General features: G+C 40.8%; 1 pseudogene; it reads left to right on the forward strand.

Annotated features, from left to right (window-relative positions):
- Positions 1–885: 885 nt before the first annotated feature.
- Positions 886–1,543, forward strand: LOC118554581 (replication protein A 14 kDa subunit pseudogene; annotated as a pseudogene).
- Positions 1,544–22,453: the final 20,910 nt, after the last annotated feature.

The following is a 22,453-nucleotide window of genomic DNA, read 5'->3' on the forward strand; positions in this document are numbered from 1 at the left end:
AGGAAAAACACTCAGCATAGTATCTGGCAGTAATGTCAGCTGTCACGTTTATGTAACAAAAAGGAAAATATACAAGTAAAATGTCAAACACAATAAATCAGCTCACTCCCTATTCAAATATCAACCAAATGTAACTGACTCCGCCAATGAGGAATGTTTATGTATCCTAAGTGGGAACAAAGTGTGCTTCAGAATTTGGCTTTAGTCTCTTTGGGATTTCTCTCATGTTAAAATGGGGTTTCTCTCAGTTAAAATTTTCCCCATAGTACTTTTCAGTCACTTAATTCGTTGTTTTATTATCACATTGAAATGGCTTTTGTGATTTTAAATTCCAAACACTGAGTACTGGAACTAAAGGTATAAGAGAGTGGGGGGTGGAGACAGATATTAGTTATCCCCAAGCCACACAGGGTCTCTGGGCTCGTGTTCACAGCAGGAGACACTGGTCACATGTGTCCTTTTGGTTGAGGTTAAAATCCCAGGGATTCTCTAGGGCTTAACATATACATGGGACATGGAAAAATTTAAGACATCACTTCTGGATCATAAGGTCCACAAACAGTGTCACAAAGGATATATCATGTGGTGACACTGGTTGTCATGTCCCATTTTGCCTGAAATGAACATTCTTATTCCAATTTATAAAGACAGAGGCATGCATGTCACCCTTCAGATCTTACACAACATTGGCTCTGTGTACTAATCTCTAGACACCAAAAAAATAATTGAAAGTAATATTTTGTGGTACACACACTTTTTTCTATAAGAAGTGGTTTCTGATTCCTTGCTTTGGATAACATCAAAGGACCTAATTCAGCTGGGGATGATAAATCATTAAAAATAATTTGGAATGGTCTGTTTCCTGCTGCCTGCAAGTCTCGCACTGCAATCATGGTGGATGTCATGGTGTTGCCCAGGTCGTCCGTCAACACCAGCACGCTAGCTCAGTTCATCGACTGGGCAGTCTGCTTCATAAGGAGGCTGGAAAAGATTCATCCCATTGGAAAAATGTTTATACTTTCAGATGGAGAAGGAAAAAATGGAACCATTGAGTTGATGGAGCCCCTTGATGAAGAAATCTCTGGAATCGTGGAAGTAGCTGGAAGAGTAACGGCCAAGGCAACCATAATGTATACATCATATATCCAGTTTAAAGAAGATAACCATCCTTTTGATCTTGGACTTTACAATGAAGCTGTGAAAATTACCCATGAGTTCCCTCAGTTTTTTCCTTTGGGGGTAGAGCAATATGATTGATCTTGATGAACACATTGAAGACTGTCATAGGAAGCCCCTGATATTTGAGAGAGAGATTCCTGTGATTTTTAATATTTAATTTGTTCTTCTTTTAATTTCATTTACCTAACCTTATTAGATATTGCAATATCCCACTTTTGATGGAACCTGTCTGTATATTGAAAGTTAAGTCCTCATAAAGAATCACTTCTCCAGTATATGGTCAGATCAGATGCAAGAACAAAGCAGTTGCCTTGAGTTTAGCTTTCTGTTTTATTAATAAAAGCTGAAATGGTACAAAAAATAATTTGGAGTGACAGATCACAATGTCATTTTTAGCTGGTACCTAGGGGAATTCAAAGAATCGAGTGACATCGCTGCCATACACTCACTCTTTTCCCATCTGCACATTCATGTGACCAGTATTTTCAGGGTTTACATCTATAGAGATGAAAAACATGAATAAACCTGCCTCATTGTAGGAATAAATGGTATTCATGGATATGCAAAACTAAAAAGGGCCTCATTCAGCTCTTTAAGAGATGTATTTATCAATAACATTTTATACCATAGATTTAAAAAGTATCAAAAATTGAAATATATGCCTTTATCCAAAGACTGCAAGCATCTTTGAAGGCACCCAAATCACCACTGTGCCTTATCTTACAAACTCTACAAAGCCATTTTATTACTTTTTCCCTTGTCATAGTGCACTGTTGAGCCTGTGAGATTTTTGCCCTGAGGGTCCTCAGGGAAATGTGTGAGCTGACTGAGCCATCTCCTACTCCCACACATCAGTTGCCATTTGCCAACTCTCATACCCCTAACTCATGCTCAGACTCTTGCTACAAGCTGTGAGCCACAAAAAGAAACTCATATGGTGGAAAATGCCATTGGGCTTCAGAGATTGTTTCAGACACATGTTTGCCAAATAGTGCCATAACACAATGGTCCTAGGTGTCTAAATCTCTTTTCTGTGTAACATAAGGTAAAGAATGAAGAAAAAAATCAGAAATGCTTGGTTTGCTCCAGAATTTTCCATAACAGTTTCTCATTGTGTGCACTGCCCTACTCGTGCATTTCATAATGCTGGGAATCAAGTCCAGGTGCCATTTCAGACACAAGCTGGAGTTGGACGATCCTTCATCCAACTGCACATTGATTCACACACCATCGCCCATCATTGTGGTCTTCCCATGACCCAGCTATATCAGGTACTCTCCCAGGATGACCTAACTCTTCCTTCCTGGGAAGGCAAAAGTTTGTTCATCCCATTTTGTCTGATTAATACAAGTGTTAACTTTGTATTTGAAAATAACTAGAAATTTACAGGAATTATGCAATGTTATGTACCCTAGTAGAAGATATGTTCACATTTACCCAGATCCACTTATTGTTGGCGAGTTACTCCATTTGCTCCCATATACAGACTCTTTGTGAGAATTCTGTTCAAAAATAAAATAAGGGGCGCCTGGGTGGCTCAGGCGTTGAGCGTCTGCCTTCGGCTCAGGTCATGATCCCAGGGTCCTGGGATCGAGCCCCGCATCGGGCTCCCTGCTCCGCGGGAGGCCTGCTTCTCCCTCTCCCACTCCCCCTGCTTGTGTTCCCTCTCTCGCTGTGTCTCTCTCTCTGTCAAATAAATAAAATCTTTAAAAAAAAAAAATAAAATAAAATAAGATGAAGAGTCTTAACTTATGAGACAAATTTTCTGGCAGATTTGCAAAGGCTTAAACATCAAATTACAACCACATCTTGTACCCCAATCCCAGGGCTCTGAGAAGGTCATACTTAATTTGAGTGACAAATTACAGACTAAATAAATCACAAGTAACAAGCCTACAGTGGCTTAAAGCCCTCTCAATGATACAAAAAACATACAGGGTGCATTAAAATGAGCTGTGAAGAACTGCGTATGTGAAATTGTCATGGGCCCAGGAGATTTCCAGGTAGAACACCAGCAATTCTCTTCTGCCATGAGGAGACACTTGAATGTCAAGGACTCTCCTTTCATCCCAAGCTCCTTTTAAGCTGGAGTCAAGGCTACTATACCAAGGTGACTCTGTCACAATATATTAGTTTTGTCTGAGGAACAGATGTTACAGAGAGCAATTCCAAAGGGGCTTCCTTGTAGCAATCAAGGCTAGGTGCTAACAATTCTTTTTGACCATCACCACACTCAGGCAGGGGTGCTAGTCCATCCCTGAGGTACATGCTCCTCATTATAAGTCGGCCTCACATTTGAATGAGAACCTTGAGGACAGCAAGTCACAACCTCATCAAAGGTACCTCCCAAACGGGGGAGTTTGAGTCCTCTGCAAACACTTAAGGAAATTGGCACTGAGATGTCACTTAGATTTTCTCCATCTTTAGCCTAGGGAGGAAAGGAGTTACCCTATGGCATCAACAACAGGTTGAGTGAAGTTATTTCTAAATTTTGGACGAGCTGCATAAAGAAGAGGCCAAATAACCTCATGACTTGTGACATGTGCCAGGAAACTGATGAAATAATACTCACTGTAGGATTCTTCTGACCTTTTAGTTTGCTGACCTTTATACATTGCTTATCAGAAAGACCTTACTTCTTGAATAGTCTTTTGTAGTGAGGTGGAAAATAAAAGTAATTTGTGCCTTGTGGGTATTGATCTTTTTTAACCTCCATTCTGCTCTAATGTTTGTGTATACGCAGCTTTAGCATCTTCCCCAAATCTCCTATTGTAGATCTGCCACTCTGAGTTTAAACATAAAACATAAGAGCTCAGGGGACTTTTCTTATCCCAGCATTACCTAGTACACAGGTATTGATCAATAAAGCTTATGGGTGCGTTAGTTGATGTATTTATTATCCCAATAAGTCATGTTTATTAGTTGTAGGCAACAAACTTACCAGCTATTAATTTTTCTATAGTTCAGACAAGTGGTCTCTAACAGAATGAAAAAACTCAGGCTCTGTAGATTAAATCTCTGTGCCAGATAGGCTCTGTGTTTTCTTAGTTCCAGAGTTCTTTTGTCCTACTCATGTCTCTATCACTGGAACTGAAGGCATCTGAGTTAACATATCCCAGACTCTCTTGCCAGTGCTGCCCTGGTGGTTCTCTAGTGGAGGGCACTGATGGGAGTCTAAAGGTGGGAAGAAGGCAGAAGTCATGTTTCCCAGCTTTTGATGTCACCTCTTGTAGTGATTGTAGAAGTAGTGTCTCCATGACCCACAGAAGCCCAGCAAGGGCAGTGATTTACGAATTATGGGAACATGGAAAACGACCACCTAACCAGAGGAAATTCAGGGAGGCTTCTTGGGGGGTATGACATGAAGATAAAGTATCTATGCTAGAATAACAGTCAACCTTCAACAACTTTGCACAGGGTCAAAACAGAGGAAGACCTGGTCTCACTGCTTGTTGGGAACTGAATAACATGAATAACATGGACTTCTGGGGCAGGGGGTGAAACTGCTACCAGGTGAAATCCAGAATGGCTGAAGGTATATGCAGGTGCTCTGGACCAGTTCCTTCCAGTCCAACCTGGGTTCTTTCAACCCATGAACAGGAACCCTCTCTGGAAGTGACCTCAAAGTGTCTTTGGGGATTTTTTATCCCATTCTTCTTTTGTCTCATTCCCCGGGTAGGAGATGCAGGGAGCAGAGTCCCAGTTTTTATTGAATGTCTAGGAACAATGAGTAGTTAGTGAGAGAGATGAACCATCTCCAGTTAGAGAAAGCAACTCCACAATTTCTACCAGCAGAACTGATTTTGCAAATTGATTCTATTAATTTATCATGATTGAGCACATAATCTATGCTGACAAGGTTCATGAAAAAAGGCAATGAAAATATTAAGCGTCCTCCACTCAAGATGTGCAGAGTGGGATGACTGAAAGAGACAGAGAGGAGCTTATGAAAATTAGATCTATTTTTGTAACATAAATGAGATTTAAACCAGCACTGAGTCATTTTTTTTGGAATGGAGGGGTGACAGGGCCTTTAATAAAACGTTTTCCTTCTCAGCTGGGCAAACACACTTGGAATTGGAGAGAACGTTCGATGAAGCTTTGCTGAGGTTTGAATGTGGTGATGTTTTAGGTGGTTTCGTTGGTCCATTCAATTTCTCCTCGAAGCATCTCCCATAGACCCTGTGGTCTTAGAGTAAACATTGTGAAAGCAATCATAACTCTCCTCATTAAACCTCTTGTTTCCGTTTAACCTCCTGTAACCGTTCAAGAGACGGTTCTGGGGCACCTGGGTGGCTCAGTCGTTAAGCATCTGCCTTCAGCTCAGGTCATGATCTCAGGGTCCTGGGATCGAGCCCCACATCGGGCTTCCTGCTCCGTGGGAAGCCTGCTTCTCCCTCTCCCACTCCCCCTGCTTGTGTTTCCTCTCTCGCTGTCTCTTTCTCTCTGTCAAATAAATAAATAAAATCCTTAATAAAAAAAAAAAAACCACTAATGGAACTGCATTCACTGAAACAGCTTAAAAATAGAGAACCAATCGGTTATAAGAGAATGTCCCCAAATTCTCCAGATCAGAGGTAATGGTGACATTCAAATCATTGGGAAAAGAGAGCTTATTCACGAAGTGATGTTGGGAGTATGTGGATCTATTTTTGAGCTCTCCATTATGTTCCACATTATGGTTGTCTATTTCTGTGCCTACACTAATCCAGATCAAGGTGAATTCTTTTTCAGTAAGTTTCAGTATCTGATAGAGCGAGTCACCATTCAGTGTTCTTCCTAATCTTCATGGCCATTTTCGGGGGGTATTCTTCCATATGAGTGTTAAAATAATTTTTTTAGAAGATTTTATTTATTTATTTGACAGAGAGAGACACAGCGAGAAAGGGAACACAAGCAGGGGGAATGGGAAAGGGAGAAGCAGGCTTCCCGAGGAGCAGGGAGCCTGATGTGGGTCTTGATCCCAGGACCCTGATCATGACTTGAGCCAAAGGCAGACACTTATTGACTGAGCCACCCAGGCGCCCCAAATGTTAAAATAATTTTGTCTAGTTCTCGCTAAAGCTCTAAGGGGATATGATTTAAAGTATATTACATTTATATATCAACTGTGGAAAGATTGGCATTTGTATAACTTCTGTCCAGAGTCAGGTATGTATCTTATTAGATTTGTTCTTAGGTATTTTATGATTTTGTTACTTTTGCAAATGAGGTATCTTCTTCCATGTACACTGGCTCTCTCATAGAGCATATAAACAGCTCTATTTTTATAGATTGAGCAAGTATCCAGCCACTTACAAAGTATCTGATCTTATTATTTTAATACTTCCAATGGTACTTGGTGAGCATGTCTCATGTCTCCTGGTGAAAGAATTGCACTGTCTGCAAATTAAAAAGTATTTTATCTTATCTTTGGAAATATTTGTGATCACTTTGTCTCTTATTTAATGTGACACTTCGGACTTACAAATCAATGTTGACTAACAATGAATATAGCAAGCATTTTTGTTTCCCTGATTTTCATGGAAGTATCTTTAGCACTCAGTATTTTGGTGTATTGTTTGCTGTTGACTTTGAAATTGGATTTTTTTGGGTTCTGACTAGTTTTTTTCTATTCTTTCTTTACTTAGAGTTTTTACTAAGAGGTATCACCAGATTTTATCAAATAACTTTATTCATATAACTATGAGATTTTCTCTATTCATTTGCTGAGGTAATAATAATAATGTTAAGTAATGGTTTTGGTGTTTTTTCTGGAATCCCCTACATGTGTTTAACTTTTGAAGTTAAGAGTCCTCTTTGGCTTTCATCTTTTGGTATGCAGAGGAGAAATTTTACCATATATACACACACATATAGATACTGCAGTGCTTCCAGGGACTGCTGAGGGGACCCCAAGACTCTTCCAGGGGTCCTGGGAGGAAAAAATTTTAATAATAATATTAAGATTTCTTTTCCCAGGTTACTCTCATTCTCTCACAAATGTAGTGGAATTTTTCAGAGGTTACGTGACATGGGATGTTGCAACATTTAAGACTGAAACAAATATGTAAAAGCAGCTGTCTTCTATTGAGCCAGACATTGAGACTTGGAAAAAATCTAAAAACTCTACTCTTCTCCCTGAGAAAGAGATGTTTGAGTAGAAACGAAAGAGGTGAGGGAAACAAAAGAGAGAGGAAAACCGGATTTAAGAATTGCTGCACACTGCATATTCCTATGTGTTAAAAATGCAATTAAAAGTAATTCTTTGAAAAACCATTATTCATTTGTTGGACTGTGTATTTTTGGAAAATACACTGCTCAGAGATAGGGCCAAGTGGCAATCTATTCCCTTTGGTTTCAGAAGTCCTTTCTGAGTCTCTGATCTTCTTCTTTACCTCCAAAATACATATATATCTTTAATTTTCTTTTACATATATGTCTTTATTTTTCATCATCTCAGTGGATGAAAAAATAATGGCTTATTATTAGTATATCTCAGTGCAATGCAGTTGGCCAGGACAGGTGACATGCTTTGACATGTTGGAGGTAGAGTATGGTGCAGGGGAAGTGTTCCCACGGGGTATGGGCAATGAGCGGGTGCTTTTTTGTGGAGGATTTAAAAATGACAACAAAATGGAGTAAAAGTCAACTGCTTTTTTTTTTTTTTATTAACATATAATGTATTATTTGTTTCAGGGTATAGGTCTGTGATTTATCAGTCTTACACAATTCACAGTGCTCATCATAGCACATACTCTCCCCCCAAAAGTCAACTGCTTTGAATGATCACCATGAGCTAGTTTTTCTAGGCAGTATCACAGATAACATGCCCCTCCTTGCTGGACTTTTAAAATAATTGTTACATTGACCCTAAGCAGGGTCCTCTCAGTGGCCCGTCTATGATACATCCTGACCACATCCAGTCATTCAGGAGCCCAGGCTTCTCCCATTGAGTGGTCCAGAGTCTCAAAGGGACTTAGGGCTCTACTGGATCTCTGCATTCAATGGCAGCCATTCTGGAAAAGTAAAAAAAATGGGGACATTAAAAATAGCAATGGTTGTCAGGGGTCGGGGAGAAGAAGGAACCAACAGGCAGAGCTCAGATGATTTTAAGGGCAGTGAAACTCTCCTGTACTATAAGGGGGGGGGGTGAACATCACATAGATATCACAAAAGGCATAGACTGGAGAACACCAAGAATAAACTTTGAGGTAAACTATGGACTCTGAGTGATAAGGATGTGTCCGTAGAGTTTCATCCTGTGTAAGTAATGTACCATCTGGTGGGGGATGCTGATAGTGGGGAAGGCTGTCCATGTGTGTGATTTTAGTAGATATGTGGAAACTCTCTTCACTTTCTGCTCAATTTTGCTGTGAACCTCAAACTGTTCTTGAAAAAATCTCTAGTAAAGGGCCACCTGGGTGGTTCATTCGGTTAAGCATCTGCCTTAGGCTCAGGTCATGATCCCTGGGTCCTGGGATCGAGCCCCGCATTGGGCTCCCTGCTCAGTGGAGAGCCTGCTTCTCCCTCTCCCTCTGCTGCTCCCCCTGCTGTTCTCTCTCTGTGTCAAATAAATAATATAAATAAAATCTTTAAAAAAAAATAAAGACAAAAAAAGAAGGAAAACTTGTTATTAAGAGTAGTGAAAAGAAGGGCCATACACGCCCAATGTTCATAGCAGCAATGTCCGCAATAGCCAAACTGTGGAAAGAGCCGAGAAGCCCTTCAACAGATGAATAGATAAAGAAGATGTGGTCCATATATACAATGGAATATTACTCAGCCATCAGAAAGGATGAATACCCAACTTTTACATCAACATGGGTGGGACTGGAGGAGATTATGCTAAGTGAAATAAGTCAAGCAGAGAAAGTCAATTATCATATGGTTTCACTTATTTGTGGAACATAAGGAATAGCATGGAGGACATTAAGAGAAGGAAGGGAAAAATGAAGGTGGGGAAATTGGAGGGAGAGATGAACCATGAGAGACTACGGACTCCGAGAAACAAACAGGGTTTTAGAGGGGAGGGGCGTGGGGGATGGGTTGGCCCGGTGATGGGTATTAAGGAGGGCACGTACAGTTTGGAGCACTGGGTGTTATACAAAAACAATGAATCATGGAACACTACATCAAAAACTAATGATGTAATGTATGGTGACTAACATAACAAAATAAAATTAATAAAAAATTGAAATATACTTTTATCCAAAGTTCCAAGCATATTTGATGGCACCCAAATCACCACTGTGCTTTATCTTACACACTCCAAAAACCATTTTATTATTTCTTCCCTTGTCTTTGTGCACTGTTGAGCTTCTGAGATTTTTGCCCTGAGGGTCCTCAGGGAAATGTGTGAGATTACCAAGCCATCTACTATTCCCACACATCATCTGCCACAACCTTCCTACCCCTAACACATGCTCAAACTTCTTGCTATAAGCTGTGACCTGCAAAAAGAAGCCCAGGTCATGGAAAAGGCCATTGGGCATCAGAGATTTTTTACTTCACCTGTTTGCCAACTGTTGCCATAACGCAATGGTCCTAAGATGTCTAAATCTCTTTTCTGTGTCATACATAGGATAAAGACTGAAGAAAAAAAAATCAGAAATTCTTGATTGCTGCAGAATTTCCATTAACAGTTTCTCAAAGTGTGCATTGTCCTACTTGTGCATTTCATGATGCTGAGAATCCAGTCCAGGTGCCATTTCAGTCACAACCTGGAGTTTAAGGACTCTTCATCCAGCTGCACATTGACTTCATATAGCTTCACCCATCCCTGGGGTCCTCCCATGGCCCAGCTGTATCAGGTACTCTCCCAGGATGACCTGACCCTCCCATCCTGGGAAGGCAGAAGTTTGTTCATCCCATTTTGTCTGAGCAGTACAAGTGTTAACTTTGTATTTGAAAATAACTAAACACTTTTAGGAATTATGCAATGCTATAATGCTAGAAGAACATATGTTTACATTTACCCAGATCCACCTATTATTGATGAGTTACTCCATTTGCTCCCATATACAGACTCTTTCACAATAAAAACACTAAGATGAAGAATCTTAATTTATAAGACAAATTTTCCTACAGATTTGCAAGGGTTTAAACACCAAATACACCCACATCTTGTACCCCAATCCCAGACCTCTGGCAAGGTTGTATGTAAATCAAGTGACAAATTACAGACTACATAAATCAAAATTAATGAGCCTACACTGGCCTAAAGCCTTCTCAATGATACAAAAAACATACAGGCTGCATTTAAATGAGCTGTGAAGCACTTCTCATATGGAATTGTCATGGGCTTAGGAGATTTTCAGGTAGAACTCCAGCAATTTCCTTCTGCCGTGAGAAGACACTTGAATGTCAAGGACTCTCTTCTCATTCCAAGTTCCTTTTAAGTTGGAGTCAGGGCTACCAGACCAAGGTGAGACTCTGTCACAACACATGTGTTCTATCTGAGTAACAGATGTTACAGAGAGCAATTCCAGAGGGGGCCCCTTGTAGCAATCAAGCCAGGTGCTAACAATTCTTGACCATCCCCACCCTCAGGAAGGTGTGCTGGTTCATCCCTGAGGTACATGCTCCTCATTATAAGTTGTCCTCACATGTCAACGAGAACCTTGAGGACAGCAAGTCACAACCTCATCAGAGGTACCTCCCAAACAGGGGGAGTTTGAGTCCTCTGCAAACACTTAAGAAAATTGGCACTGAGATGTCACTTAGATTTTCTCCATCTTTAGCCTAGGGAGGAAAGAAGTTACCCTATGGCATCAACAACAGGTTGAGTGAAGTTGTTTCTAAATTTTGGACAAGCTGCGTAAAGAAGAGGCCAAATAATCTCCGGACTTGTGAGATGTGCCAGGAAACTGATGAAGTAATACTCAGTGTAGGAGTCTCAAGACTGTTTCTTTGCTGACCTTTATACTTTGCTTACCACAAAGACCTTTTTCTTGAATAGTCTTTTGTAGTGAAGTGGACAATAAAAGTAATTTGTGCCTTGTGGGTATTGATCCTGTTTAATCTCCATTCTGCTCTAATATTTATGTACACGTAGCGTTAGGAACTTTCCCAATCTGTCATTGTAGACCTGCCACTCTGGGTTTAAACATAAAACATAAGAGCTCAGGGGACTTTTCTTATCCCAGCATTACCTAGTACACAGGTATTGACCAATAAAGCTTATCAGTGTGTTAGTTGATGTATTTATTATGCCAATAAGTCATGTTTATTAGTTGTAGGCAACAAACTTACCAGCTATTAATTTTTCTATAGTTCAGACAAGTGGTCTCTATCAGAGTGAAAAAACCCAGGCTCTGTAGATTAAATCTCTGTGCCAGATAGGCTCTGTGTTTTCTTAGTTCCAGAGTTCTTTTGTCCTACTCATGTCTCTATCACTGGAACTGAAGGCATCTGAGTTAACATATCCCAGACTCTCTTGCCAGTGCTGACTTGTGTGGTTCTCTAGTGGAGGGCACTGATGGGAGTTTAAAGGTGGGAAGAAGGCAGAAGTCATGTTTTCTCAGCTTTTGATGTCACATCTTGCAGTGGTTGTAGAAGTAGTGTCTCCACGACCCACAGAAGTCCAACAAGGACAGTGCTTTATGAATTATGGGATCATGGCAAATGACCACCTAACCAGAGGAAATTCAGGGAGGCTTCTTGGGTGGTATGACATGAAGATAAAGAAAGTACCTATGGTAGAGTAACAGTCAGCCATCATCAACTTTGCACAGGGTCAAAACATGAAGACCTGATCTCACTGTATGCTGGAAACTGAATAACATCAACAACATGGACTTCTGGGGCAGGGGGTGAAACTGCAACCAGGTGAAACCCAGGTTAGCTGAAATTATTTGCAGGTGCTCTGGACCAATTCCTTCCACTACAATGCCTGGGCTCTTTCAACCTATGAACAGGAATCCTCTCTGGAAGTGACCTCAAAGTGTCTTTGGAGATTTTTTATTCCATCCCTCTTTTGTCTCATTCCCTGGGTAGGAGATGCGGGGAGCAGATCTCAGTTTTTATATTCTAGGCACAATGAGTAGTTAGTGAGAGATGAACCATTCCTGTTAGGGCATGCAACTCCACAATTTCTACCAGCAGAACTGATTCTGCAAATTGATGCTATTAATTTATCACAATTGAGCACATAATATGTACTTAGGGCAATTAAAAAGGTGATGAAAATATTAAGCATCCTCCACTCAAGATGAGCAGAGATGGATGATTTAAAGACACAACCAGAGAGGAATTGGTGAAATTAGATCCATTTTAGTAACATAAATGAGATTTGAACCATCACTAAGTCATTTTCTTGGAAGGAATGGGTGACACGACCTTTATTTATTATTATTTTTTTATTATGTTATGTTAGTCACCATGCAGTACATCATTAGTTTTTGATGTAGTGATCTGTGATTCATTGTTTGTATATAACACCCAGTGCTCCCTGCAATATGCGCCCTCCTTAATACTCATCACCAGGCTAACCCGTCCCCCTACGCCTCTCCCCTCTAAAACCCTCAGATTGTTTTCTGGAGTCCATAGTCTCTCATGATTCATCTTCCCCTCTGATTCCCACCCCTTCATTTTTCCCTTCCTTCTCTTAATGTCCTCCATGCTATTCCTTATGTTCCACAAATAAGTGAAACCATATGATAATGGACTTATTTCACTTAGCATAATGTCCTCCAGTCCTATCCATGTTGATGTAAAAGTTGGGTATTCATACTTTCTGATGGCTGAGTAATATTCCAGTGTATATATGGACCACATCTTCTTTATCCATTCATCTGTTGAAGGGCATCTCAGCTCTTTCCACAGTTTGGCTATTGCAGATATTGCTGCTATGAACATTGGGGTGCATGTGGCCCTTCTTTTCACTACATCTGTGTCTTTGGGGTAACTACTCAGGAGCAATTGCTGGGTCATAAGGTAGCTCTATTTTTAACTTTTTGAGGAACCTCCACACTGTTTTCCAAAGTGGCTGTACCAACTTGCATTCCCACCAACAGTGCAAGAGGGTTCCCCTTTCTCCACAACCTCTCCAACATTTGTTGTTTCTTGCCTTGTCCATTTTTGCCATTCTAACTGGTGTAAGGTGGTATCCCAATGTGGTTTTGATTTGAGTTTCCCTGATGGCTAATGATGATGAACATTGTTTCATGTGTCTGTTAGCCATTTGTATGTCTTCTTTTGAGAAGTGTCTGTTCGTGTCTTCTGCCCATTTTTTTACTTGATTATTTGTGGGGTTTTTTGGTGTTGAGTTTGAGAGGTTCTTTTTTTTTTAAGATTTTATTTATTTATTAGAGAGAACGAATGAGAGACAGAGAACATGAGAGGGAAGAGGGTCAGAGGGAGAAGCAGACCCCCTGCTGAGCAGGGAGCCCGATGTGGGACTCGATCCTGGGACTCCCGTATCATGACCTGAGCCGAAGGCAGTTGCTTAACCAACTGAACCACCCAGGCGCCCCGAGTTTGAGAGGTTCTTTATAGATCTTGGCTATCAGCCCTTTATCTGTAGTGTGACAGAGACTTTAATAAAATGTTTTACTTCTCAGCTGGGCAAACACATTTGGAATGGGAGAGAATAAATGATGAATACTTTGCTGAGGTTCAAATGTGGTGATGATATAGGTGGTTTCTTTGGTCTATTCAATTTCTCCAAGCATAGCCTTGGAGCATCTTCCATGTACCCTGAAGGCTTAGAGTAAACACTGTGAAAGCAATCATAACTCCCCTCCCATAGCTTCATTTCTTGAGTGCTTTGATACCAAAATTGTGTCTACCTCCTCCTCTACCTGTCACATTCTCTGGTAATCACCAGGAGTCAGCAAGTAGAGGGACTTGGAGAATAAGAGAGACTGTACAAATGTTTGCAGGAAGTTCAATCCTGGATCCTTAAGCAAGATGTCAGGTGATTGATTAAGACTTGAAGGATCAACAGGAGTTGTCCAGGTGATCAAGGTGCATGCAAGCTTATCTGGACAAGGATGTGGAGCCTATGTCCTTGCCACAGAAAAGGAGACATCCTGTGGTCCTCTCACCTAATCACACATACTCTATGAAAGCTGAGCACCCATATTGGTCCTACTCCTCTGTGCCCATAACCCTAAACCTCAGGAAAACACTTGCTTGTCTGTGTCCCCGTTAGAATGCTCATTTATGTGCTAACTGATGAATGGGAATCATAAGCTTCTGTTTCATCCTACTGACACCCCCACATCTATTGCTTCTCCACCCATGTTGGCTTTTAAGTGAAATTCCATAATTCCTTCCTTTATCATAAACCATGGAGAATCTGCATTCCAGTGGGACACTTTTTTTGTATGTGTAGTATATTACTTAGAGCCTCAAGGTCAGTGGGATTGTTAGGTCCCATTAAAGAGAGGCCTTGCTTCCCCATTGAAGGGAATAATTCATATGTTTCTAGCTCAGTGCTTCTGGTTGCCACCCCCACCCCCATATTTTACAGTAATCTCTGGTACCCAAGAGAGTAAATACATCATGCAATGCAAGATAGATCATTCTGGAGCCTCCATTTCTTTGCCAATGGTTCTTTTTCTGTACTGTCATCTGGAATGGTCTTTTTTGCAATTCCATTGCCACTTGCTCATCATCTCTGATCTGAACTTGACTGGGAACCCATGTCTCTCTTTGATTGTCCCTTGACTGGGTCCTTCCACTGACTGATTCTTACATCTGGGTCATTCACTCACAAACCTATTGTTGAACTTGCCTTTTGTAGGGGCCAAGGGCAAGCTGCCCCCAAATGTGCTACTTTGGCATGTTGATTATTTTCAGTAAAAGTTACTTAAGAGGCAATGAGTGCATAAGGACACTCATCTGTTGCCCTGAAAGCAGGAAATAAATCTCCCCATGTAAGGTACCCTCTCTCTACCAGGAGGTAGACACCCTAATCACCAGAGTTAGAAAATGTCGAGCCATGGGGGCACCTGGGTGGCTCAGTTGGTTAAGCGACTGCCTTCGGCTCAGGTCATGATCCTGGAGTCCCTGGATCGAGTCCCGCATCGGGCTCCCTGCTCGGCAGGGAGTCTGCTTCTCCCTCTGACCCTAACCCCTCTCATGTGCTCTCTCTCTCATTCTCTCTCTCTCAAATAAATAAATAAAATCTTTAAAAAAAAAAAAAAAAAGAAAGAAAATGTCGAGCCATGAAGGCTGCATAAACAATCCTTGTTACTTTTTACTAATTTCTTTCCCCAGCCCAATTTTGTTTAGAATTCCTTACTAATTGTAGCTCCCAAAGTTAAGTTTTCTCTGCCCTGTCAATTCCTCACTGATTTATTGTCTCTTTATCTGAAAAGTATTATAACTGCCTGCCTTGGTTATTCCTTTAGGTATCAATTTTATTACTGGGCTTTATTTATTATGCATATGTAATAAAACTTTGTTTTTTTTCTCTTATTAATCTGTCTTAAGTAAATTCAATTATCAGCCCATCTAAAAGTCCTTGAAGAGTACAGGAAAAAGTTTTTCTACCATTCATTTTCATGTCCACCCTGTTCTTGGCACTGAGGATACATCAGTAAGAAAAATAGGCATCAGGCAAATACAAATCAAAACCACAATGAAATAACATGTCACGTCAGTCAGAATGGCTAAAATTAACAATTCAGAAAACAACAGATGTTGGCAAGGATGTGGAGAAAGGGGAACTCTTACACTGTAGGTGGGAATGCAAACTGGTGCAGCCTTTCTGGAAAACAGTGTGGAGGTTCCTCAAAAAGTTAAAAATAGACCTACCCTCCCACCCAGGAATGTTTTTTATTATTTCATTTTATTTTATTATGTTAGTTACCATACAGTACATCATTAGTTTTTGATGTAGTGTTCCATGATTCATTGTTTGCATATAACACCCAGTGATGCCCTCCTTAATACCCATCACCAGGCTAACCCATCCACCTACCCCCCTCCCTTCTAAAAGCCTCAGTTTGTTTCTCAGAGTCCATAGTCTCTCATGGTTTGTCTCCTCCTCCAATTGCCCCCCCCTTCATTTTTCTCTTCCTTCCACCCAGCAATTGTACTTCTATGTATTTATCCAAAGGATACAAGAATAGTATTTTGAAGGGGCACCTGCATCCCAATGTTTATAGCAGCAATGTCCACAATAGCTAAACTATAAAAAGAGCCCAGATGTCCATCAGCAGATGAATAGATAAAGAAGACGTGGTGTGTGTATATATATATAATGAAATATTACTCAGCCATCAAAAAGAATGAAATTTTGTGATTTGCAATGACATGGTAGGAGCTAGAGTGTATTATGTTAAGTGAAATAAGTCACTCAGAGAAAGACAAACCATATGATTTCACTCATGTGTGGAATATAAGAAACAAAACAGATGAACATATGGGAAGGGAAGAAAAAATAAAATAAGATGAAAATTGAGAAGGAGGCAAAACATAAGAGGTTCTGAACTATAGGAAGCAAGCTGAGGGTTGCTGAAGGGGAAGTGGGTTGGGGAATGGGGTAACTGTGTGATGGGCATTAAGGAGGGCACATGATGTAATGAGCACTGTGTGTTATATGCAACTAATGAATCACTAAATTCTACCTCTGAAACCTATAATACACTGTATGTTAATTCAATTGAATTTAAATAAATAAAAAAAAAAGACTGAGACACATATGTAACACCAGCTGTCTTTTCTTCTCTTTTTTTTTTTAATTTTTTATTGTTATGTTAATCCCCATACATTACATCATTAGTTTTAGATATAGTGTTCCATGATTCATTGTTTGTGCATAATACCCAGTGCTCCATGCAGAATGTGCCCTCCTCAATACCCATCACCAGGCTAACCCATCCTCCCACCCCCCTCCCCTCTAGAACCCTCAGTTTGTTTTTCAGAGTCCATTGTCTCTCATGGTTCTTCTCCCCCTCCGATTTCCCCCCCTTCATTCTTCCCCTCCTGCTACATTCTTCTTCTTCTTTTTTTCTTTCTTAACATATATTGCATTATTTGTTTCAGAGGTACAGATCTGTGATTCAACAGTCTTGCACAATTCACAGCGCTTACCAGAACACATACCTTCCCCAGTGTCCATCACCCAGTCACCCCATCCCTCCCACCCCACCCCCCACTCCAGCAACCCTCAGTTTGTTTCCTGAGATTAAGAATTCCTCATATCAGTGAGGTCATATGATACATGTCTTTCTCTGTGTCTTTTCTTCTCTTGAGACAGACACTGAGACTTGGAAAAATCTAAACGTTCTACTCTTCTCAGTGAGAAAGAGATATTTGAGGAGAGACCAAGAGGTGAGAGAAACTGAAGAGAGAGGAAAACCGGATTTAAGAATTGCTGCACACTGCATATTCCTATGTGTTAAAAATGCAACTAAAAGTAATTCTTTGAAAAACCATTATTCAGTTGTTGGACTGTGTATTTTTGGAAAATACACTGCTCAAAGATAGGGCCAAGTGGCATTTCCATTTGGTTGCAGAAGTCAATTCTGATCTCTGATCTTCTTTACCTCCAAAATACATATACATCTTCAACTTTTTAAAAATTTTGTATTATTTTATTATGTTATGTTAATCACCATACAGCACATCATTAGTTTTTGATGTAGTGTTCCATGATTCATAGTTTGTGCATAACACCCAGTGCTCCATGTAATACATGCCCTCCTTAATACCCATCACTGGATTCACCCATTCCTCCATCCTCCTCCCCTCTAAAACCCTCAGATTGTTTTCCAGAGTCCATAGTCTCTCATGGTTCATCTCTCCCTCCGATTTCCCCACCTTCATTTTTCCCTTCCTTCTCCTAATGTCCTCCATGCTACTCCTTGTGTTCCGCAAATAAGTGAAACCATATGGTAATTGACTTTCTCTGCTGACTTATTTCACTTAGCATAATCTCCTCCAGTCCTATCCATGTTGATGTAAAAGTTGGGTATTCATCCTTTCTGATGGCTGGTATTCCATTGTATATATGGACCACATCTTCTTTATCCATTCATCTGTTGAAGACATCTCAGATCCTTTTTTACTGCTCCAGTACTCCAATAACCTTTATTACCAATTCTTGCATGAAATTTGCTCTGTTCAATATATAGACACCTTCATCAAATAGGCCAGGGTTTATCTTGACTGATGCAAATTTCTGCATATCTTTGTGTCCATCTCCAGTTCCTGCAGCTGAATCTCTTCCTTTTCCTCTTCTCTGATGGTCCAAAATTGAGAGAGTATTGACTGAGGTTCCCATTTTTGAGAGGTGGAGAGAGATGGTGCAGCCTCCCTCCCCAGTGAGGATGCACCTAGTGCACTGAGAACTGAGTATGGTCCTTGAGTTTTTAATAAATAAGTGTGTGTGTGTGTGTGTGTGTGTGTGTGTGTGTGTAATAGGGGGGATCTTTTAAGATGTGGGTCCTGGGCAAGGGTCCTTTTGCCTGGGCCTAATGGCATCACAGACCCTGAGGTGTTTGGGAGAAGGAAGAGGGGAGGGACTCATGATTTTTGTGAGTCTTAGGTAGTTTGGGATAGTTTCCATAAAAAGCATATTAAATATCATATCTTACAACTGCATCAGTATAAAAGCGAATATCCTCCAGTCTGGTTCATTGGTATATATTCATTATTACTACAGTCACTTTTGGTTAATATTTTTAAAGAAAGTATAACATTTAGTGGAATCCTAAAAGTATTGTCAGCCTAATTCTCTGTATGTGTTATGCCTGGTGGAAGTCATCCCTGGTAGAAGCTGAGAAACAGTCCTGAGGAAGGATCCAGGGTCTCCCGGGGTGACAGGATAGCCTGTGAAGGAAGAGAAGGGGGACCTCGTGAGTAGAGAGCAGAAGGGGTGGCAATAACTTATCCCTGGTGACAGGAATGTGGAGACGGATAAAAGTAAGGAAAGTTATGGTTCTGTATAAAAACTGCTGGCTTTGCTTTCTTCCTACAGAACACACACATTTCCCTCAACCTACTTGGCTTTGTCGGTCATTGGGGTGGAGAGACTGGGCCACATTGTCACTTGCAGGGAGAGGACTAGGGGCACCCACACAATTTCAGGGAGGCAACCCCAATCTTAGTAATTAGGGAAAAAATCACATTTTAATGAAATATTTCAAGAATCAAAATGAATGTCACATATTAAAATTTAAAATCAAGACAGGATTCACCCCTGCTTTGTATGAGTCACGGTTCTCCCTGGCCAGCAGTCTTGGGTCAGGGGCAGGAGATGAGAGAGGCCTAGCCATGAGGAGCTGGACTAACAGCACAGAGGAAGACTACAGTGTCTCAGGGACCTGCATGCTGCCCAAACACCAGAACCTAAGTCTTGAGATCTTCACACATGGTCCTGAGGGAAATGGGGGCCAGGAGGGAGAAAGAACTCATTTTCAGAGAGAGGACTGTGTTGGGCTACACATGGGGAGGAACAAAATGCTTTCCCCATTCCTAAGTCCTTTATCCATGTGCTCTCCAATGAATTATGTATGAGTGTGTGTGTGCCTGTGCTCGCGGGCACACGCATGTGTGATAGCACAGACTCTCTAAAGCCTCCATTTTGATCAGATAACATAAGAAGAACTTTCCATTTGCAGATACTTTATTGAAATGAAAATGTACTCGAGGTTTCAACAATTGTCTTGCAGTTTATAGATCAAAAGACAAAAAGGAAAGGAAAGTTGTGGTTCATATATAATCAGCAGTCGGTTTCTGAGCAGTCTCTGTAGTCCTCGGAGGCCCAGGTTTTATGGAAGGTTAAAACGGAGCACACCACTTACTTTCATATATTATGTTCTGGAAAACAAAAACAGAGACATCGATCAGATTTTCAGCTCTCTGTTAGAAAGGAAAGTTGAAAAACAAACATTTCTTCTCCTTGGCTTCCTGGGTTTGTCCATACATATCTGGTATCCAAGAAAGTCGGTGTTTCAGTTAAGATTGGAATGATCTCATCTCTCATTCTAACGATGAGGAGACATTTTCATCTTGCTATGGTGAAACCCTATACCAACTGAACAATCCCCATTTCCCATACCACCCAACCCCTGAAAGCACTATTCTACCTTCTGTTTCTAGGAAATTGGCTACTCTAAAATGGATGTAAGTGACCTCAGGCATTAGTTGTCTTTTTCACTGGTTTATTTCCTTTATGATAATGTGCTCAAGGTTCATCTATGCTGTGCCGTGTCAGCATCTTCTCAGTGAAGGATACTTTTACCTTTTGCTTTGGCAATATTTCTACATTGTCTACCCTGGAAGGTTTTCAATGGCATATTGGAATAGGGAATAAAATATAGAGAGCAAACACACTACTGATTATTATTTTATGCAATTCCATCCCCAATGGCCGATTCATACCCATGATCTCTACTTGTCATTCATGGGGTCTTAAATTAATGGTCAAGGAATCCAATCACTTATACTAACACATTGGGATTGCTTGAAAGTGCATTCTAAATTCTTTTCATAAGATGTACAGAATCGTCGGGGCGCCTGGGTGGCTTAGTCATTAAGCGTCTGCCTTCAGCTCAGGTCATGATCCCAGAGTCCTGGGATCGAGCCCAGCATTGGGCTCCCTGCTCGGCGGAAGGCCTGCTTCTCCCTCTCCCACTCCCACTCCCCCTGCCTGTAGTCCCTCTCTTGCTGTGTCTCTGTCCAATAAATAAAATCTTTAAAAAAAAAAAAGATGTACAGAATCTTCTTCAAGTGGGGTTTTCTGGATTCTATTAAAAATTCTTATGAATATTTTCCTCTTTTTTATGAAGAAGGGGATCTTTTTTTTGCTGATCATTTCTACAAGTTAGGTCCTTCTTGAGAATCAGACATTTTTTACCTTGATAGAAATTGTGTGCGTATGTGTGTGTGTGTGTGTGTGTGTGTGTTGTTTCCCTGCTTTGGCCTTTTTCATTTATCATTCCCTAAAGATTCTACAAAGTGAAGAGGCAAGTTAGCACTGGGACCTTGGCTGGCTTTCTGGATGTCAAAGGATTCACATGCACCCACAATTAAATTCACTGAAATAAAAGAAGGCATGTGTAACACTTGCTGTGGCATAATGAGTGACAAACTTAGAGCCTGCTTGTCCCTGTTCAGTGGTTTTAAAGCTCATTAGAAGAAACCATAGTTACCAGCAGCGTGCCAACTCTGGTCAGAGTTTCGTTTGACTGGATGAGAAAACATTGCTTCAGTTGCGCTATGGCCTCGTCAGTTGCAGGACCAGATGAGTAGGATTTAAGTAAATTTTGGTATTCTTCCACGCTCACTTGAGAATCGATAGTTTTGTTAATCACCTCTTCTAGAGACGAGCATCCAGAACCTGGAAGAAAACATGCAAACATGGTCTCAATTATGTAGGTATGAAGCCCTTTTTGGGTGTCCCTAGGATATTGTTCATCTTCTTACGTCCCAGTAGACACATGCATTCAGAAAGAATATGGTGAATGGTCTTGAGTTCTCAAATCTAGCAGAGTAAGCTCAGGATCTAGGATTTCCTTTAAGCCTGAAAGCATGTGTACCCCCCCCACCCCCACACTACCTCCACAGCCCAGAGAAGCCAAACACTAGTAACCATGAAACACGAAGACACTGGAGAAAGGAGGTGCTCTGCACTGGAGTGTGGGGAACAGGAGGTCTTCCAGAGGGCCCTGACACAATCTTCAGCCCAAAAGCTGCCCTCCCCACACAGAAGTCACCTGCAGAACAGTAAAGGGGGAGGGCAATCAGCACAAGGACTCTCAGCAGCTTCATGGTTGAGGGCAGCACTGGTTGGTTATTCAGACAGGGAGGAAGGAACTGACTTTGGCAGTGAGTGCCTAGGAGTCCTCCTTTTATTCTCTTGTTCACCACCTTAATCCCTCCCAGAAATGAGGTAATGAGTCACACAATGAACCTGGCTTTGGACCAGGAAAGACAGGAAGAGTCAACTGCAACCCAGCCAGCCTATGCTCCATTTGTAGAAACCAAGGAGATGGAGCTTGTTGAACCCAAAACAATTTTGGAACTCAATGATACATGATTTTAGATGAAATTAAGCAAAAGTGCTTGCTAACTAATCAGACTACAGTAAAGTGAGCCTGTGTTGTCATTCTTGTTTTATTATTAGTGTGGTCTTCATATCCTTCTCACATCCCTCCCTCCTCCTGGGAAAAGACTTCCCTGGCCCATAGACACTTTAGTAAGGTGCTTGATGTTTGAGAAATACTCACAATGTCTCATTCTCTCTGAAGGCTCTTTTTACAAAGAATATCTCATTTAATTAACTCAATTTCATAAATTCATTATATTATAATCTATCATCTATCTATCTATCATC

This window comes from Halichoerus grypus, chromosome 11 (genome assembly GCF_964656455.1).
Source record: "Halichoerus grypus chromosome 11, mHalGry1.hap1.1, whole genome shotgun sequence".
NCBI lineage: Eukaryota > Metazoa > Chordata > Mammalia > Carnivora > Phocidae > Halichoerus > Halichoerus grypus.